The following is a 20,043-nucleotide window of genomic DNA, read 5'->3' on the forward strand; positions in this document are numbered from 1 at the left end:
GAGTCTCCTGTAGAGTCTCCTGTAGTCTCCTGTAGAGTCTCCTGTAGAGTCTCCTGTAGTCTCCTGTAGAGTCCCCTGTAGAGTCTCCTGTAGTCTCCTGTAGAGTCTCATTGAGTCTCCTGTAGAGTCTCCTGTAGAGTCTCCTGTAGAGTCTCATTGAGTCTCCTGTAGAGTCTCCTGTAGAGTCTCCTGTAGAGTCTCCTGTAGTCTCCTGTAGAGTCTCATTGAGTCTCCTGTAGAGTCTCCTGTAGTCTCCTGTAGAGTCTCATTGAGTCTCCTGTAGAGTCTCCTGTAGTCTCCTGTAGAGTCTCATTGAGTCTCCTGTAGAGTCTCCTGTAGAGTCTCCTGTAGTCTCTTGTAGACTACCTACACGTGTTCATCCACTCCAGTCGAATAAACTGAACAAAAATAGGAAAGCTAATATGCAACAATTTCAAAGAGTTTACTGAGTTACACTTCATATCAGGAAATCAGTCAATTTAAATAAATGTTTTAGTCCCTAATCTATGGATTTCACATGACTGGGCAGGGGCTCAGCAGTGGGTGGGTCAGGGAGGGCATAGGTCCACCCACCGGGGAGCTCAGCCAATCAGAATGAGTTTTACCACACAAAAGGGCTATACTATAGACAGAGACACCCCCCACTGATGTTTCCACAAGGGGATCATGTTTTTTATGTTTCATTTTTTTGAATGACCCCCCCCCCACACACACACACACACACACACACACACTGTCTTTAAGGTCATCAACGGTGCATTTTAAACATTGTTGGTCCTTTTAGACCAAGGCCTTCCATTTCAATGTCAAATCTCTCCTTGACAAGGCCTCAGTCAGAGCCTCAGACTGTAGTGACTCTCATGACCAGCTCCCGGGTGCTGTGGCTGGGGTATCCGTGGGCCTCTGGCTGCCTCAGGTGGCTGAGAAGGTGGAGGATATTGTAGGCAGCACAGTGTTGGTCTGGTCCAGCTGTCCCCCTGGCCTGCTCAGTGGAACCCTGTGTGACCAGCCCAATCCCTGTGGCTGGTGATGCTGTAGCTAAGTCCGGTGCTGTGGTGGCAGCAGCCCGAGAGGAGGTGGCAGAGGAGGGTCCTAATCCTGTCCCAGGCTGGTTTCTCTGGCTAGACTGAGGCTGAGAGAGCGTCCGCACTGTGGCTGCTGTCTTCAGGTTCTCATTGTCAGTGGTCTTGTCGTAGTTGAGAACCTTCCACTGCTGGTTGACAGCCTGCCACCGGTTAAAGATACGGAACACTGAAGGTCCTTCATGGATGATTAGAGCTGCAGCGGGAAGATAAGAGATATGAATATTAGTCAGATGATCTTGCATTAAACGATCAGAAGCACAGTCAGGATCTTACTGCATAGAGTCGTACTGCATAGAGTCCTACTGCATAGAGTCGTACTGCATAGATAGAGTCGTACTGCATAGAGTCTTACTGCATAGAGTCTTACTGCATAGAGTCGTACTGCATAGAGTCCTACTGCATAGATAGTCCTACTGCATAGAGTCCTACTGCATAGAGTCCTACTGCATAGAGTCGTACTGCATAGAGTCCTACTGCATAGAGTCCTACTGCATAGAGTCTTACTGCATAGAGTCCTACTGCATAGAGTCGTACTGCATAGAGTCCTACTGCATAGAGTCCTACTGCATAGAGTCCTACTGCATAGAGTCCTACTGCATAGAGTCGTACTGCATAGAGTCTTACTGCATAGAGTCTTACTGCATAGAGTCTTACTGCATAGAGTCCTACTGCATAGAGTCGTACTGCATAGAGTCGTACTGCATAGAGTCTTACTGCATAGAGTCTTACTGCATAGAGTCCTGCATAGAGTCTTACTGCATAGAGTCCTACTGCATAGAGTCTTACTGCATAGAGTCTTACTGCATAGAGTCCTACTGCATAGAGTCCTACTGCATAGAGTCCTACTGCATAGAGTCCTACTGCATAGAGTCTTACTGCATAGAGTCTTACTGCATAGAGTCGTACTGCATAGAGTCGTACTGCATAGAGTCGTACTGCATAGAGTCGTACTGCATAAGTCTTACTGCATAGAGTCTTACTGCATAGAGTCCTACTGCATAGAGTCCTACTGCAAGAGTCCTACTGCATAGATACATCTAGACACATTTGAAGTAAATGGCTCTGATATGATCCATAAACCTTCCCATAAGACATTATAAATATGATACTATACGCTGTTTGTGACAGTGAGTGAGACATGCCAACATCTGTGTTCTGGGATTTCCACATCTGAAAATTTCGTACAGAGGGGTTCCCGATAATATCTCATCTCAGGTGTTAGAAGTGATTATTGATGCGTCCTCAGAATGTTGATGCATGGGGAGGGATTAGCTCTGTCTGATTGGTTGTTGACGCATGGAGAGGGATTAGCTCTGTCTGATTGGTTGTTGACAACATGGAGAGGGATTAGCTCTGTCTGATTGGTTGTTGATGCATGGGGAGGGATTAGCTCTGTCTGATTGGTTGTTGACGCATGGAGAGGGATTAGCTCTGTCTGATTGGTTGTTGATGCATGGGGAGGAGTAGCTCTGTCTGATTGGTTGTTGACAATGGGGAGGGAGTAGCTCTGTCTGATTGGTTGTTGACGCATGGGGAGGAGTAGCTCTGTCCACATTGGTTGTTGACGCATGGGGAGGAGTAGCTCTGTCTGATTGGTTGTTGATGCATGGGGAGGAGTAGCTCTGTCTGATTGGTTGTTGATGCATGGGGAGGAGTAGCTCTGTCTGATTGGTTGTTGATGCATGGGGAGGGATAGCTCTGTCTGATTGGTTGTTGATGCATGGGGAGGGAGTAGCTCTGTCTGATTGGTTGTTGACGCATGGGGAGGGATTAGCTCTGTCTGATTGGTTGTTGATGCATGGGGAGGGGAGTAGCTCTGTCTGATTGGTTGTTGACGCATGGGGAGGGAGTAGCTCTGTCTGATTGGTTGTTGATGCATGGGGAGGAGTAGCTCTGTCTGATTGGTTGTTGATGCATGGGAGGGAGTAAATCTGTCTGATTGGTTGTTGATGCATGGGGAGGAGTAGCTCTGTCTGATTGGTTGTTGATGCATGGGGAGTGAGTAGCTCTGTCTGATTGGTTGTTGATGCATGGGGAGTGAGTAGCTCTGTCTGATTGGTTGTTGATGCATGGGGAGTGAGTAGCTCTGTCTGATTGGTTGTTGATGCATGGGGAGGAGTAGCTCTGTCTGATTGGTTGTTTATGCATGGGGAGGGAGTAGCTCTGTCTGATTGGTTGTTGATGCATGGGGAGTGAGTAGCTCTGTCTGATTGGTTGTTGATGCATGGGGAGTGAGTAGCTCTGTCTGATTGGTTGTTGATGCATGGGGAGTGACAGCTCTGTCTGATTGGTTGTTGATGCATGGGGAGGGAGTATCTGTCAATTGGTTGTTGATGCATGGGGAGGAGTAGCTCTGTCTCCACATCTATCAAGACAACTAAAGGTGTTGACCCTCCACATCTATCAAGACAACTAAAGGTGTTGACCCTCCACATCTATCAAGACAACTAAAGGAGTTGACCCTCTCCCCCTGCACATCTCTCAAGACAACTAAAGGAGTTGACCCTCCCCCTCCACATCTATCAAGACAAATAAAGGTGTTGACCCTCCACATCTCTCAAGACAACTAAAGGTGTCGACCCTCCACATCTCTCAAGACAACTAAAGGTGTCGACCCCCCCACATCTATCAAGACAACTAAAGGAGTTGACCCTCCACATCTCTCAAGACAACTAAAGGTGTCGACCCTCCACATCTATCAAGACAACTAAAGGAGTTGACCCTCCACATCTATCAAAACAACTAAAGGTGTCGACCCTCCACATCTCTCAAGACAACTAAAGGAGTTGACCCTCCCCCCTCCACATCTCTCAAGACAACTAAAGGAGTTGACCCTCCACATCTATCAAAACAACTAAAGGTGTCGACCCTCCACATCTCTCAAGACAACTAAAGGAGTTGACCCTCCCCCCTTCCACATCTCTCAAGACAACTAAAGGAGTTGACCCTCCCCCCTCCACATCTCTCAAGACAACTAAAGGTGTTGACCCTCCACATCTATCAAGACAACTAAAGGAGTTGACCCTCCACATCCATCAAGACAACTAAAGGTGTTGAACCTCCACATTTATCAAGACAACTAAATGAGTCGAACCCCCACATCTCTCAAGACAACTAAAGGAGTTGACCCTCCACCCCACATCTATCAAGATAACTAAAGGTGTCGCCCCCACATTTCTCAAGACGACTAAAGGGTCGACCCCCCACCCCCCACATCTCTCAAGACAACTAAAGGAGTTGACCCTCCCCCCCTCCACATCTATCAAGACAACTAAAGGTGTCGACCCCCCCCCACATCTATCAAGACAACTAAAGGAGTTGACCCTCCCCCCTCCACATCTATCAAGACAACTAAAGGAGTTGACCCTCCACATCTATCAAGACTACTAAAGGTGTTGACCCTCCACATCTATCAAGACATCTAAAGGTGTCGACCCTCCACATCTCTCAAGACAACTAAAGGAGTTGACCCTCCCCCCCACACATCTTTCAAGACAACTAAAGGAGTTGACCCTCCCCCTCCACATCTCTCAAGACAACTAAAGGAGTTGACCCTCCCCCTCCACATCTCTCAAGACAACTAAAGGTATCGGCCCTCCACATCTCTCAAGACAACTAAAGGAGTTGACCCTCCCCCTCCACATCTCTCAAGACAACTAAAGGAGTTGACCCTCCCCCTCCACATCTATCAAGACAACTAAAGGTGTTGACCCTCCACATCTCTCAAGACAACTAAAGGTGTGACCCTCCACATCTCTCAAGACAACTAAAGGTGTCGACCCCCCCTGCACATCTATCAAGACAACTAAAGGAGTTGACCCTCCACATCTCTCAAGACAACTAAAGGTGTCGACCCTCCACATCTATCAAGACAACTAAAGGAGTTGACCCTCCACATCTATCAAAACAACTAAAGGTGTCGACCCTCCACATCTCTCAAGACAACTAAAGGAGTTGACCCTCCCCCTCCACATCTCTCAAGACAACTAAAGGAGTTGACCCTCCCCCTCCACATCTCTCAAGACAACTAAAGGAGTTGACCCTCCCCCCTCCAGATCTATCAAGACAACTAAAGGTGTTGACCCTCCACATCTATCAAGACAACTAAAGGAGTTGACCCTCCACATCTATCAAGACAACTAAAGGTGTTGAACCTCCACATTTATCAAGACAACTAAAGGAGTTCAAATCAAATCAAATCAAATCAAATTTTATTTGTCACATACACATGGTTAGCAGATGTTAATGCGAGTGTAGCGAAATGCTTGTGCTTCTAGTTCCGACAATGCAGTAATAACCAACAAGTAATCTAACTAACAATTCCTAAACTACTAAAACCCTGGTCCTACATCAGGGGTAGACAACCCTGGTCCTACATCAGGGGTAGACAACCCTGGTCCTACATCAGGGGTAGACAACCCTGGTCCTACATCAGGGGTAGATAACCCTGGTCCTACTTCATGTGTAGACAACCCTGGTCCTACATCAGGGGTAGATAACCCTGGTCCTACATCAAGGGTAGACAACCCTGTCCTACATCAGGTGTAGACAACCCTTGTCCTACATCAGATGTAGACAACCCTGGTCCTTCATCAGGTGTAGACAACCCTGGTCCTACATCAGGGGTAGACAACCCTGGTCCTACATCAGGGTTAGACAACCCTGGTCCTACATCAGATGTAGACAACCCTGGTCCTACATCAGGGGTAGATAACCCTGGTCCTTCTTCAGGGGTAGACAACCCTGGTCCTACATCAGGGGTAGATAACCCTGGTGCTACATCAGGGGTAGACAACCCTGTCCTACATCAGGTGTATACAACCCTTGTCCTACATCAGATGTAGACAACCCTGGTCCTTCATCAGGTGTAGACAACCCTGGTCCTACATCAGGGATAGACAACCCTGGTCCTACATCAGGGTTAGACAACCCTGGTCCTACATCAGGGGTAGATAACCCTGGTCCTACATCATGTGTAGACAACCCTGGTCCTACATCAGGGGTAGACAACCCTGGTCCGACATCAGGGGTAGACAACCCTGGTCCTACATCAGGAGTAGAGAACCCTGGTCCTACATCAGGGGTAGCCAACCCTGGTCCGACATCAGGGGTAGACAACCCTGGTCCTACATCAGATGTAGACAACCCTGGTCCTTCTTCAGGGGTAGATAACCCTGGTCCTACATCATGTGTAGACAACGCTGGTCCTACATCAGGGGTAGAAAACCCTGGTCCTACATCAGGGGTAGACAACCCTGGTCCTTCATCAGGGGTAGACAACCCTGGTCGTACATCAGGGGTAGACAACCCTGGTCCTATTTCAGGGGTAGACAACCCTGGTCCTACATCAGGGGTAGACAACCCTGGTCCTACATCAGGGGTAGATAACCCTGGTCCTACATCAGGGGTAGACAATCCTGGTCCTACATCAGGGGTAGAAAACCCTGGTCCTACATCAGGGGTAGACAACCCTGGTCCTACATCAGGGGTAGACAACCCTGGTCGTACATCAGGGGTAGACAACCCTGGTCCTATTTCAGGGGTAGATAACCCTGGTCCTACATCAGGGGTAGACAATCCTGGTCCTACATCAGGGGTAGAAAACCCTGGTCCTACATCAGGGGTAGACAACCCTGGTCCTACATCAAGGGTAGACAACCCTGGTCTTACATCAGGAATAGAGAACCCTGGTCCTACATCAGGGGTTGACAACCCTGGTACTACATCAGGGGTAGACAACCCTGGTCCTACATCAGGGGTAGACAACCCTGGTCCCACATCAGGGGTAGACAACCCTGGTCCTACATCAGGGGTAGATAACCCTGGTCCTATATCAGGGGTAGACAACCCTGGTCCTACATCAGGGGTAGACAATCCTGGTCCTACATCAGGGGTAGACAACCCTGGTCCTACATCAGGGGTAGATAACCCTGGTCCTACATCAGGGGTAGACAACCCTGGTCCTACATCAGGGGTAGATAACCCTGGTCCTACATCAGTGGTAGACAACCCTGGTCCTACATCAGCGGTAGATAACCCTGGTCCTACATCAGGGGTAGACAACCCTGATCCTACATCAGGGGTAGACAACCCTGGTCCTACATCAGGGGTAGACAACCCTGGTCCTACATCAGATGTAGACAACCCTGGTCCTACATCAGATGTAGACAACCCTGGTCCTACATCAGGGGTAGATAACCCTGGTCCTACATCAGGTGTAGACAACCCTGGTCCAACATCAGGGGTAGAAAACCCTGGTCCTACATCAGGGGTATATAAACCTGGTCCTACATCAGGGGTAGACAACCCTGGTCCTACATCAGTGGTAGACAACCCTGGTCCTACATTAGGGGTAGATAACCCTGGTCCTACATTAGGGGTAGATAACCCTGGTCCTACATCAAGGGGTAGACAACCCTGGTCCTACATCAGGGGTAGACAACCCTGGTCCTACATCAAGGGTAGACAACCCTGGTCGTACATCAGGGGTAGACAACCCTGGTCCTATTTCAGGGGTAGATAACCCTGGTCCTACATCAGGGGTAGACAATCCTGGTCCTACATCAGGGGTAGAAAACCCTGGTCCTACATCAGGGGTAGACAACCCTGGTCCTACATCAAGGGTAGACAACCCTGGTCTTACATCAGGAATAGAGAACCCTGGTCCTACATCAGGGGTTGACAACCCTGGTACTACATCAGGGGTAGACAACCCTGGTCCTACATCAGGGGTAGACAACCCTGGTCCCACATCAGGGGTAGACAACCCTGGTCCTACATCAGGGGTAGATAACCCTGGTCCTATATCAGGGGTAGACAACCCTGGTCCTACATCAGGGGTAGACAATCCTGGTCCTACATCAGGGGTAGACAACCCTGGTCCTACATCAGGGGTAGATAACCCTGGTCCTACATCAGGGGTAGACAACCCTGGTCCTACATCAGGGGTAGATAACCCTGGTCCTACATCAGTGGTAGACAACCCTGGTCCTACATCAGGGGTAGATAACCCTGGTCCTACATCATGTGTAGACAACCCTGGTCCTACATCAGGGGTAGATAACCCTGGTCCTACATCAGGGCTACACAACCCTGGTCCTACATCAGGGGTAGATAACCCTGGTCCTACATCAGGGGTAGACAACCCTGGTCCTACATCAGGGGTAGACAACCCTGGTCCTACATCAGGGGTAGACAACCCTGGTCCTACATCAGATGTAGACAACCCTGGTCCTACATCAGATGTAGACAACCCTGGTCCTACATCAGGGGTAGATAACCCTGGTCCTACATCAGGTGTAGACAACCCTGGTCCAACATCAGGTGTAGAAAACCCTGGTCCTACATCAGGGGTATATAAACCTGGTCCTACATCAGGGGTAGACAACCCTGGTCCTACATCAGTGGTAGACAACCCTGGTCCTACATTAGGGGTAGATAACCCTGGTCCTACATTAGGGGTAGATAACCCTGGTCCTACATCAAGGGGTAGACAACCCTGGTCCTACATCAGGGGTAGATAACCCTGGTCCTACATCAAGGGGTAGACAACCCTGGTCCTACATCAGGGGTAGACAACCCTGGTCTTACATCAAGGGGTAGACAACCCTGGTCCCACATCAGGGGTAGACAACCCTGGTCCTACATCAGGGGTAGATAACCCTGGTCCTCCATCAGGGGTAGACAACCAGTTCCTACATCAGGGGTAGATAACCCTGGTCCTCCATCAGGGGTAAACAACCATGCTCCTACATCAGGGGTAGATAACCCTGGTCCTACATCAGGGGTAGATAACCCTGGTCCTACATCAGGGGTAGATAACCCTGGTCCTACATCAGGGGTAGATAACCCTGTTCCCCATCAGGGGTAGACAACCCTGGTCCTACATCAGGGGTAGATAACCCTGGTCCTCCATCAGGGGTAGACAACCCTGGTCCTACATCAGGGGTAGATAACCCTGGTCCCACATCAGGGGTAGACAACCCTGGTCCTACATCAGGGGTAGATAACCCTGGTCCTCCATCAGGGGTAGACAACCATGTTCCTACATCAGGGGTAGATAACCCTGGTCCTCCATCAGGGGTAGACAACCCTGGTCCTACATCAGGTGTAGCCAACCCTGGTCCGACATCAGGGGTAGACACCCTGGTCCTACATCAGGGGTAGATAACCCTGGTCCTACATCAGGGGTAGATAACCCTGGTCCTACATCAGGGGTAGATAACCCTGGTCCTACATCATGGGTAGACAACCCTGGTTCCCACATCAGGGGTAGACAACCCTGTTCCTACATCAGGGGTAGACAACCCTGGTCCTACATCAGGGGTAGATAACCCTGTTCCCACATCAGGGGTAGACAACCCTGGTCCTACATCAGGGGTAGGTAACCCTGGTCCCACATCAGGGGTAGATAACCCTGGTCCTACATCAGGGGTAGATAACCCTGGTCCCACATCAGGGGTAGACAACCCTGGTCCCACATCAGGGGTAGATAACCCTGGTCCTCCATCAGGGGTAGACAACCCTGGTCCTGGACATCACAGGCAACTGGAGCCACCTCCATCAGGGGTTAATTGACCTGACCAGGAAGAACCAGGAAGATCAGGAAGACCAGATCAGTGGGTGAATGTAGTCCCACATCAGGGGTGATCTGATCCTACATCAGGGGTAGCTGTTCTGGTGTTATGCCTACATCAGGGGTAGAAACCCTCCTACATCAGTTCCTGAGGCACATCAGGGGTGAGATAACCTACCTCCATGGAGTAAAGGATCCTAATCAGGGGTAGATAACCCTCTCTCCAACAGATGTAGAAACCTTGGTCCTACTCAGTGGTAGCCAACCCTGCCTCCTCTCAGGGGTAAAACCCTGGTTAATCAGGGGTCGAAACTCTAAAACAGATGAAGACAAACTGAGTTGCCTACATCAGGGTAGATAACCCTGTTAAAGGCTAGAAACTCTCTAAAACAGATGAAGACAATCCTGAGTCCTACATCAGGGGTAAAGACAACCCTGGTCCTACATCAGGGGTAGATAACTCTCCTAAAACAGATGAAGAAAAACTGGTCCTACATCAGGAGTAAAGGATTAAAGGCTAGAATAACCCTAAATCAGATGAAGAAAGGAACTGAGTTGCCTACCTCTGGAGTAATCAGGGGTAGACAACCCAGATGGTCCTGATGTAGACAACCCTGGTCCTATCAGATGTAGACAACCCTGGTCCTAGATCAGGGGTATTCTCACGATAACCTGTAGGCACATCAGATCTATCAAATTGATCCCATAATTTCTGCCATCATTCATCAGTGTCTAAACCATTCCACTCACATCAGTAAGATAAACCTTCCTAGAGGGAGACAATCTGATGAACAAGACAACCCTGCCATCCATTACATTGACTGTCACCCTGAGCCACATTAGTTAGATAACCTGGTCCTATCAAGGGGTAGACAACCCTGGTCCTACATCAGGGGTAGATAATGTCCATCAAGGGGTAGACAACCCTGGTCCTACATCAGGGGTAGACAACCCTGGTCTTACATCAAGGACAACCCATGTCCCACATCAGGGGTGACAACCCTGGTCCTACATCAGGGGTAGATAACCCTGGTCCTCCATCAGGGGTAGACAACCAGGTTCCTACATCAGGGGTAGATAACCCTGGTCCCACATCAGGGGTAGACAACCCTGGTCCTACACAAGGGGTAGGTAACTCTGGTCCCACATCAGGGGTAGACAACCCTGGTCCTACATCAGGGGTAGATAACCCTGGTCCCACATCAGGGGTAGACAACCTTCCTATCATCGCCAGGTAGATGGACTGGTCCTCCATCAGGGAGACAACCCTGGTCCTACATCAGGGGTAGATAACCCTGGTCCTCCATCAAATGTGTTCCTATCAGGGGTAGATAACCCTGGTCCCACATCAGGGGTAGACAACTGGTCCTAATCAGGGGTTTAACCCTGGATCCCCATCAGGGGTAGACAACCCTGGTCCTACATCAGGGGTAGATAACCCTGGTCCTCAGGGGTAGACAACCCTGGTCCTACATCAGGGGTAGATAACCCTGGTCCTCCATCAGGGGGTAGACAACCCTGGTCCTCATCAGGGGTAGATAACCCTGGTCCCCATCAGGGGTAGTAACCTGCCACATCAGTGGTAGCAACCCTGGTCCTTCATCAGGGGTAGACAACCCTGGTCCTACATCATTAGACAACCCTGGTCCCACATCAGGGGTAGACAACCCTGGTCCTGGGGTAGATAACCCTGTCCCATCAGGGGTAGACAACCCTGGTCCCAGGCAGGGGTAGATAACCCTTCCTGGGGTTGACAACCCTGGATCCCCATCAGGGGTAGATAACCCTGCCACATCAGGGGTAGACAACCCTGGTCCTGGAGGATCATTATGGAGCCACCATGTAGATTGACCTGACCAGGAAGACCAGGTGTGTTGAATGTAGTCATTCCTGATCTGATCAATTAGCTGTTCTGGTGTTATCCCGAGTGGTACAAAATCCTACAGTTCCTGAGGCACTTCCAGGAACTGAGTTGCCTACCTCTGGAGTAAAGGATTAAAGGATCTCCTAAAACAGTTGAAGAAAGGAACTGAGTTGCCTACCTCTGGAGTAAAGGATTAAAGGCTAGAAACTCTCTAAAACAGATGAAGAAAGGAACTGAGTTGCCTACCTCTGGAGTAAAGGATTGAAGCCCAGATGAGCTAAATCAATATATAATGACAAAGCTTCTCACGATCCTGGGGCAAAACTATACAGATCTATCAAATTGATCCCCATAATTTCTGCCATTCATTCTCTCAGTGTCTATAGCATTCCACTCACATACAGTAAGGGGATTTCAGAGTGAGATAATCTGATGAACAAGGCCATCCATTACATTGACTGTCAGTGGCCACGGTTGTAAACTAGAATAGGGCTCAGCCTCACCCAAACGATGTCCATGAATCCAAGGCAGCAGATCTGGAAAAGCAGGTCATGTCTCTGCTGGGGTTTAGGGGCTGAAGGAGGACCCCAGCCAGGACAGACTGGCCACCAGGAACATAGACCCCAGAACCGCTGCAGCTATCTGAACCTTCTTATCCCGTCAAGGCAGCAGATGGACTGCCACTGAGGGAGGGACGGAGATACCCACAAATGTATCATTGTCTGTTTGAAAATGAGATCTACTGCTTCCTGGGGTTGATTATGGATCCCCATTAGTTCCTGCCAAGGCAGCAGCTACTCTTCCTGGGTTTATTATGGATCCCCATTAGTTCCTGCCAAGGCAGCAGCTACTCTTCCTGGGGTTTATTATGGATCCCCATTAGTTCCTGCCAAGGCAGCAGCTACTTTTCCTGGGGTTTATTATGGATCCCCATTAGTTCCTGCCAAAGCAGCAGCTACTCTTCCTGGGGTCCCAAAAATTAATGCAGTTTATACAATTTTAAAAACATTACAATACATTCACAACAGATTTCACAACACATCTAGGGAGTTTTTCCAAGCCACCGTGCTTCTACATCTGCATTGCATGCTGTTTGGGGTTTTAGGCTGGGTTTCTGTACAGCACTTTGAGATATCAGCTGATGTACGAAGGGCTTTATAAATACATTTGATTTGATTCAGTGTGTGCCTTCAGGCCACCACTCTACTACCCCTTATCTACAGGATCAACGTGCGTGTGTATGCGTGTGTCTGTGCCTGTGTGTGTGTGTATATATGCGTGTGTCTGTACTGTACCTGTGTGTGTGTGTATATATGCGTGTGTCTACTGTACCTGTGTGTGTGTATGCGTGTGTCTGTACCTGTGTGTGTGTGTGTGTGTATATATGCATGTGTCTGTACTGTACCTGTGTGTGTGTATGCATGTGGCTGTGCCTGTGTGTCTGTCTCGTCACATTCCCACTGTTCAATAGGGTGTATTTTGTTTTTAAAAGAGATTTTACTGCTGGCGTGGTAGCTCACCTGTAGCGGGTTCTTGGTGCTGATGCTGATGACCTGGTACTTGTAGTAGCAGAGCTCACAGGCCCAGCATCCTCTCTGACTGATCCACTTGATGAGGCAGGGCTGGTGGATACAGCGGACCGACCCACTGCAGCGACATGGGCTCAGCAGCTCCCCCTGTGGGACACATTACATTACACAGCAGTTGAAATCAAAGGCCCATAATTCCTCACTGGCATAATACAGTACCAGTCAAAAGTAAAACGTTATTATTTAGTATTTTCTACATTGTAGAATAATAGTGAAGACATCAAAACTATGAAATAACACATATGGAATCATGTAGTTACCAAAAAAACTGTTAAACAAATCACAATATATTTTATATTTCAGATTCTTCAATGTAGCCACCCTTTGCCTTGATGACAGCTTTGTACACTCTTGGCATTCTCTTAACCAATTTCACCTGCATTTGCAACAGTCTGGAAGGAGTTCCCACATATGCTGAGCACTTGGATGCTTTTCTATCACTCTACAGTACGACTCATCCCAAACCATCTCAATTGGGTTGAGGTCGGGAGATTGTGGAGGCCAGGTCATCTAATGCAGCACTCCATCACTCTCCTTCTTGGTCAAATAGCCCTTACACAGCCTGGAGGTGTGTTGGGTCATTGTCCTGTTGAAAAACAAATGATTGTCCCACTAAGCGCTAACCAGATGGGATGGTGTATCGCTGCAAAATGCTGTGGTAGCCATGCTGGTTAAATGGGCCTTGAGTTCTAAATAAATCACAGACAATGTCACAAGCAAAGCACCCCCACACCATCACACTTCCTTCTACATGCTTCATGGTGGGAACCACACATGTGGAGATGGGTGCGTCACTTGAGTGGGTTGAGTCTCTGATGTGATCTTCCTGTCTGGGTTGGTGCCCCTTCAGGTTCGTGCCATGGGGGAGATCTTTGTGGGCTATACTCAGCCTTGTCTCAGGGTAGTCAGTTGGTGGTTTGAAGATATCCCTCTAGTGGTTTGGGGGCTGTGCTTTGGCAAAGTGGGTGGGGTTATATCCTGCCTGTTTGGCCCTGTCCGGGGGTATCATCGGACAAGGCCACAGTGTCCCCCGACCCCCCCCTGTCTCAGCCTCCAGTATTTATGCTGAAATAGTTTGTGTCAGGTGGCTAGGGTCAGTCTGTCCTGTGTGAATTTATGTATGCTCCCTCTGATTCTCTCTCTTTCTCTCTCTCAATCACATTTATTTATAAAGCCCTTCTTACATCAGGATTCTTCCTAGGTTCTGGCCTTTCTAGGGAGTTTTTCCTAGCCACTGTGCTTCTACACCTGCATTGCTTGCTGTTTGGGGTTTTAGGCTGGGTTTCTGTACAACACTTTGTGACATCGGCTGATATAAAAAGGGCTTTATAAATACATTTGATTGATTGATTTGGGCTGCAATTTCTGAGACTGACAACTCTAATGAAATTATCCTCTGCAGCAGAGGAAACTCTGGGTCTTCCTTTCCTGTGGCAGTCCTCGTCTTTAACCAAATAGGTCTGTCTCCTGTATACCACCCCTACCTTGTCACAATACAACTGATTTTTGGAAAGAAAATAAGCAACTTCCACAAATTAACAAGGCACACCTGTTAATTTGCATTCCAGGTGACTACTTCATGAAGCTGGTTGAGAGAATGCTAGCGTGTGCAAAGCTGCCATCAAAGCAAAGGGTGGCAAAGGGTGGCTAAATATAAAATATATTTTGATTTGTTTAACACTTTTTGGTTACTTGATTCCATATGTGTTATTGCATATGTTTGATGTGTTCACTAATATTCTACAATGTAGGGAAAAAAAAAAAAAAACTTTAACCAAACTACTGTTGTTGTATGTTGAACAGGATTACATAGCCTTTTTGTTTAGAGGGACTGGATGAAGAGAAACAGGATGCTTGTCATGACAGCAGGAGCAGCATCTCAGTCACAGAGCAGAGAGGAAAACAGAGGAAATAAGAGCAGAAAGGAAATACAGAGGAAATACAGAGTAGAAAGGAAATATAGAGCAGAGAGGAAATACAAAGCAGAGAGAAATACTTCAGAGAGGAAATACAGAGGAAATACAGAGCAGAAAGGAAATACAGAGGAAATACAGAGCAGAAAGGAAATATAGAGCAGAGAGGAAATACAAAGCAGAGAGGAAATACAGAGCAGAGAGGAAATAGGAAATATAAATACAGAGCAGAGAGGAAATACAGAGTAGAAAGGAAATACAGAGCAGAGAGTGTTATTGCAGAGTATGTTTACAGAGTTCAGAGGAAATATTCAGATGTAGGGAAAAAAGTAGAAAGAAATACAGAGCAGAGAGGAAATACAGAGTAGAAAGGAAATACAGAGCAGAGAGGAAATACAGAGCAGAAAGGAAATACAGAGGAAATACAGAGCAGAAAGGAAATACAGAGGAAATACAGAGCAGAGAGGAAATGTTTAATACAGAGCAGAGAGGAAATACAGAGAAATACAGAGTGAGAGGAAATACAGAGCAGAAAGGAAATATAGAGCAGAGAGGAAATACAAAGCAGAGAGGAAATACAGAGCAGAGAGGAAATACAGAGGAAATACAGAGGAAATACAGAGCAGAGAGGAAATACAGAGTAGAAAGGAAATACAGAGCAGAGAGGAAATACAGAGTAGAAAGGAAATACAGAGTAGAGAGGAAATACAGAGTAGAGAGGAAATACAGAGTAGAAAGGAAATACAGAGCAGAGAGGAAATACAGAGCAGAAAGGAAATACAGAGCAGAGAGGAAATACAGAGCAGAAAGGAAATACAGAGGAAATACAGAGCAGAAAGGAAATACAGAGGAAATACAGAGCAGAGAAAATAGAGGAAATACAGAGAGAAATACAGAGGAAATACAGAGCAGAGAGGAAATACAGAGTAGAAAGGAAATACAGAGCAGAGAGGAAATACAGAGCAGAAAGGAAATACAGAGGAAATACAGAGCAGAAAGGAAATACAGAGGAAATACAGAGCAGAGAGGAAATACAGAGGAAATACAGAGCAGAGAGGAAATACAGAGGAAATACGGAGTAGAGAGGAAATACAGAGTAGAGAGGAAATACAGAGGAAATACAGAGAGAGGAAATACAGAGTAGAAAAGAAATACAGAGCAGAGAGGAAATACAGAGCAGAAAGGAAATACAGAGGAAATACAGAGCAGAAAGAAATACAGAGGAAATACAGAGCAGAGAGGAAATACAGAGCAGAAAGGAAATACAGAGGAAATACAGAGCAGAAAGGAAATACAGAGGAAATACAGAGCAGAGAAAATACAGAGCAGAGAGGAAATACAGAGGAAATACAGAGTAGAGAGGAAATACAGAGTAGAGAGGAAATACAGAGCAGAGAGGCAATACAGCGTAGAGAGGAAATACAGAAGAAATACAGAGCAGAAAGGAAATAAAGAGGAAATACAGAGCAGAATAGGAAATACAGAGTAGAGAGGAAATACAGAGCAGAGAGGAAATAAAGAGTAGAGAGGAAATACAGAAGAAATACAGAGCAGAAAGGAAATACAGAGGAAATACAGAGCAGAAAGGAAATACAGAGCAGAGAGGAAATACAGAGCAGAGAGGAAATACAGAGTAGAGAGCAAATACAGAGTAGACAGGAAATACAGAGGAAATACAGAGTAGAGAGGAAATACAGAGTAGAGAGGAAATACAGAGCAGAGAGGAAATACAGAGCAGAGAGGAAATACAGAGCAGAGAGGAAATACAGAGTAGAGAGGAAATACAGAGCAGAGAGGAAATACAGAGTAGAAAGGAAATACAGAGCAGAGAGGAAATACAGAGTAGAGAGGAAATACAGAGTGGAGAGGAAATACAGAGGAAAGAGTACAGAGGAAATACAGAGGAAATACAGAGTAGAGAGGAAATACAGAAAATACAGAGGAAGGAAATACAGAGTAGAGATTAAATGCAGAGTAGAGAGGAAATACAGAAGAAGTACAGAGAAATACAGAGCAGAGAGGAAATACAGAGTAGAGAGTAAATACAGAGTAAATACAGAGAAATACAGAGACACTGTACTTTTGACACTGGACAAAAGTAGTGCACTATACAGGGAATAGGCTGCCATTTAGGACAGACCCTGAGAGAACACTACTGAATAAAACAAGCTCCGTGTGAATCACTCTAAGTGAAGTGTGGCCTTGAAGAATCCCTCCTCTCTATGCGTGCTTCCTCTCTGGCTTGTGTTGAATATCAATTTCCTGTCTGAGAAAAAAACTTCAAAGCTTTAACAGTTTAAAAGGTTTCTAGTGTTGGGGGTGAATTTAACATATTATTTATTATTAAACTCCAGGGATTCCAGAGGGTCACTTCATGTCACATCACCTCTCAACTACTGGGTACTCTCATTCTTTACACTAAGGGTCCCAAACGGCACCCTATTCCCTATCGGCCCTGGTCAAACGTAGTCCACTATAAAGGTATTAGGGTGCCATTGGGATGCAAACCCAGCTGTGTCAAGTGCTGTAACTTGACTGCAGGAGAAAAATGCCAATAATGAGCAGCACTCCAGCTAAGAACAGAACAACTGGGTGAGTTAAGAGGACAACCTGATAACTAGTCAGCACTCCAGCTAAGAACAGAACAACTGGGTGAGTTAAGAGGACAACCTGATAACTAGTCAGCACTCCAGCTAAGAACAGAACAACTGCGTGAGAGGACGGCCTGATGTTGGAACTTGTTGGAAGATGTGAAAAACAAGGGTTCCAGTTTGCATTACATGATGAGTTGGATTATTTCTCTTAACCTTAAATTATTGTTTCTCATGTTCCTCCTGAATAGTGTAGTGAGACATATTAATCAATATCGTCTCCAAGACAAACAATAGCATGACTAAAGATGGGAGAATATAGTCCCAGGTACAGTTCCCGACTTCCCAGTGTCCTGTACAGTTTCAGGCAGTGTGTGAATGAGTGGGAAACATTATTTGATTTCTCCTGCATGTAATTGTTTCTATGTTTTATGTTCACACTCAATGTCAGTCTATAATCTGTTTTGGTAGTTCAGTTTGTCTCTAATTAATCAACCAGAGAGACAGAGGGTTTATCTGCCCAGAGATCACTGGTATGGTGACCCCTGTTTACCCAGAGACCACAGACCACCCACTAATTTGGGCTCTCTCCAGGTATGCCTTACAGATGGAGGCGCGTTGCAGGGGAACCATTCTGAGGGTACTGGAGCGGTGTAGGATTATTACTCAAAGGAACGTCTAAGGGCCATTAATTCAGACAAAATGTCACACCTTCTAGAATAAGTAGCCTTTACTGGGATGACAAGCTCCTCAGTCACATGACAGCTGACGATTCTGACACCAACCCTACCGTGGCTCTTGGGTGATGCCACCTGAGGACTCAGATCATAACAGCAAAACAAAGCCAGTGTTGTGTTAAGAGTCTATCCAATATCACCGTTTCAGATCCCTGGAAGCAGATCCTGCAGACAGGTGTCCTGAGGCTGCCACTCTCACTATAACTGCACAAGGAGAACCTCTGTTCCAGCTTGTCCTTAGCCCAGCTATCAGAGGAGCTGCTGCAGTGTAATACCCCCGATGGCTCTGCCGCATCAACCCAGCCTGAGCCCCCCGCCAGTCTGTCTCTCTCCGGCCCGCTGGCACCCCCCGGTGGCGGGGCAGTCCGTATGTCCCCCGGACCCTGATGGGCCGTTAACGTGTTGTTGTCCGGTCCACTGACGTCTGAAGGGACCCCATGGCTGTCCGGTACGTGTCCGGTCATGGGGATCAATACCGTTACCGGAGACGGGGGCCGGAGTAACAGCACCTTCAGGTCACCAAATAGGACGCAGCAGCGGCTCTTCAGCATGTCTGGACCGCGCAGCATCACTGAGGAATTAGCAGCACCATGCGATGACACTGAGGCTGAAAAGCTCCTCTACAAATCATTGAATAAAATGTGATGTCTACTTACAGGAAGTGTTACCCCCTAAAAAAAGTCCAAACTGCCTTGGCACCTATCCCATTAATAACATATTCCATTGGCGCAAACAAGTATCTGAACACATTGGATATTCGGGTTGTTTCAGCTAGAACATCAATAAATAGTTAAAACAGGCTTTCATAATTTCATCCCCAAAGATGAATCTACTCCCACAGTATCTTCCAGAGTGGTCCAAGAGACAGGCATCATCCCATTGGTTCATTGTTGATGTCTGGTTGAGAATATCTGTATGGGTTTCTCATAGATGTGCCATTCATCACAAATGGTGAATCAAAAAATCTGTTCATAGATAACTATCCAAAGCGAAACTCTGTCTGTCGTTGGCGTGCTGTTCAAAGCTTCCAGGGAGCATAGCTGTCGTTAGTTTTCAATACATCACCGTCGTTTTCGTAACCACATAATTCCCATGCTCAAAGAACACAATGGTGCGTGTGTATCCATAAACTATATTTAATCCCAGCTTTCGGTCTGTCCTAATGTTAGGCGCATGCATTCCTTCTAGGTGTCTGTCTGTGTGATCATTGGCTGTTGATTTTGTGCTCACGCTGCAGTTTCAGTGCCATGATTCCTGGGACAGCTCCCAAGCACAGCACGTCACCACAGCAAGGAGTGATGCAGAGCCGGAGAACAATCTGCTCAGAATAACAAAAGGAGGAAGCTAGACATCGTCATGCCTGTCAATGTAGGGTCCGTATGTCCAGCATAGCCGACAAATAACAGAACAGACGCTACAATATTCAAATTAAACGTGCTGAAGGCAAAGCACAACTAGATTTCTTTAATCAACTATAAAAATATAACATTGCATTATTAGCATAAAATAACACACCAACAGTAACTCTTCAACCATTCAAGTTAGGTATAAAACCAATGTTCACATGTTCAGGATATCCAATTCAATCAATCAATCAATCAATCAATCAATCAATCAATCAATTTTCCCATCTATCTACCACTACTATAACTATAACCAGTCACCACCACTACTATAACCAGTCACTAC

At 46.9% G+C, this 20,043-nt stretch overlaps 1 pseudogene; it reads right to left on the minus strand.

Moving 5' to 3' along the window:
- Positions 1-710: 710 nt before the first annotated feature.
- On the minus strand, positions 711-19,530 carry LOC135547032 (E3 ubiquitin-protein ligase MARCHF4-like; annotated as a pseudogene).
- Between the last annotated feature and the right edge of the window lie 513 nt (positions 19,531-20,043).

This window comes from Oncorhynchus masou, chromosome 10, assembly GCF_036934945.1.
Source record: "Oncorhynchus masou masou isolate Uvic2021 chromosome 10, UVic_Omas_1.1, whole genome shotgun sequence".
Classification (NCBI taxonomy): domain Eukaryota; kingdom Metazoa; phylum Chordata; class Actinopteri; order Salmoniformes; family Salmonidae; genus Oncorhynchus; species Oncorhynchus masou.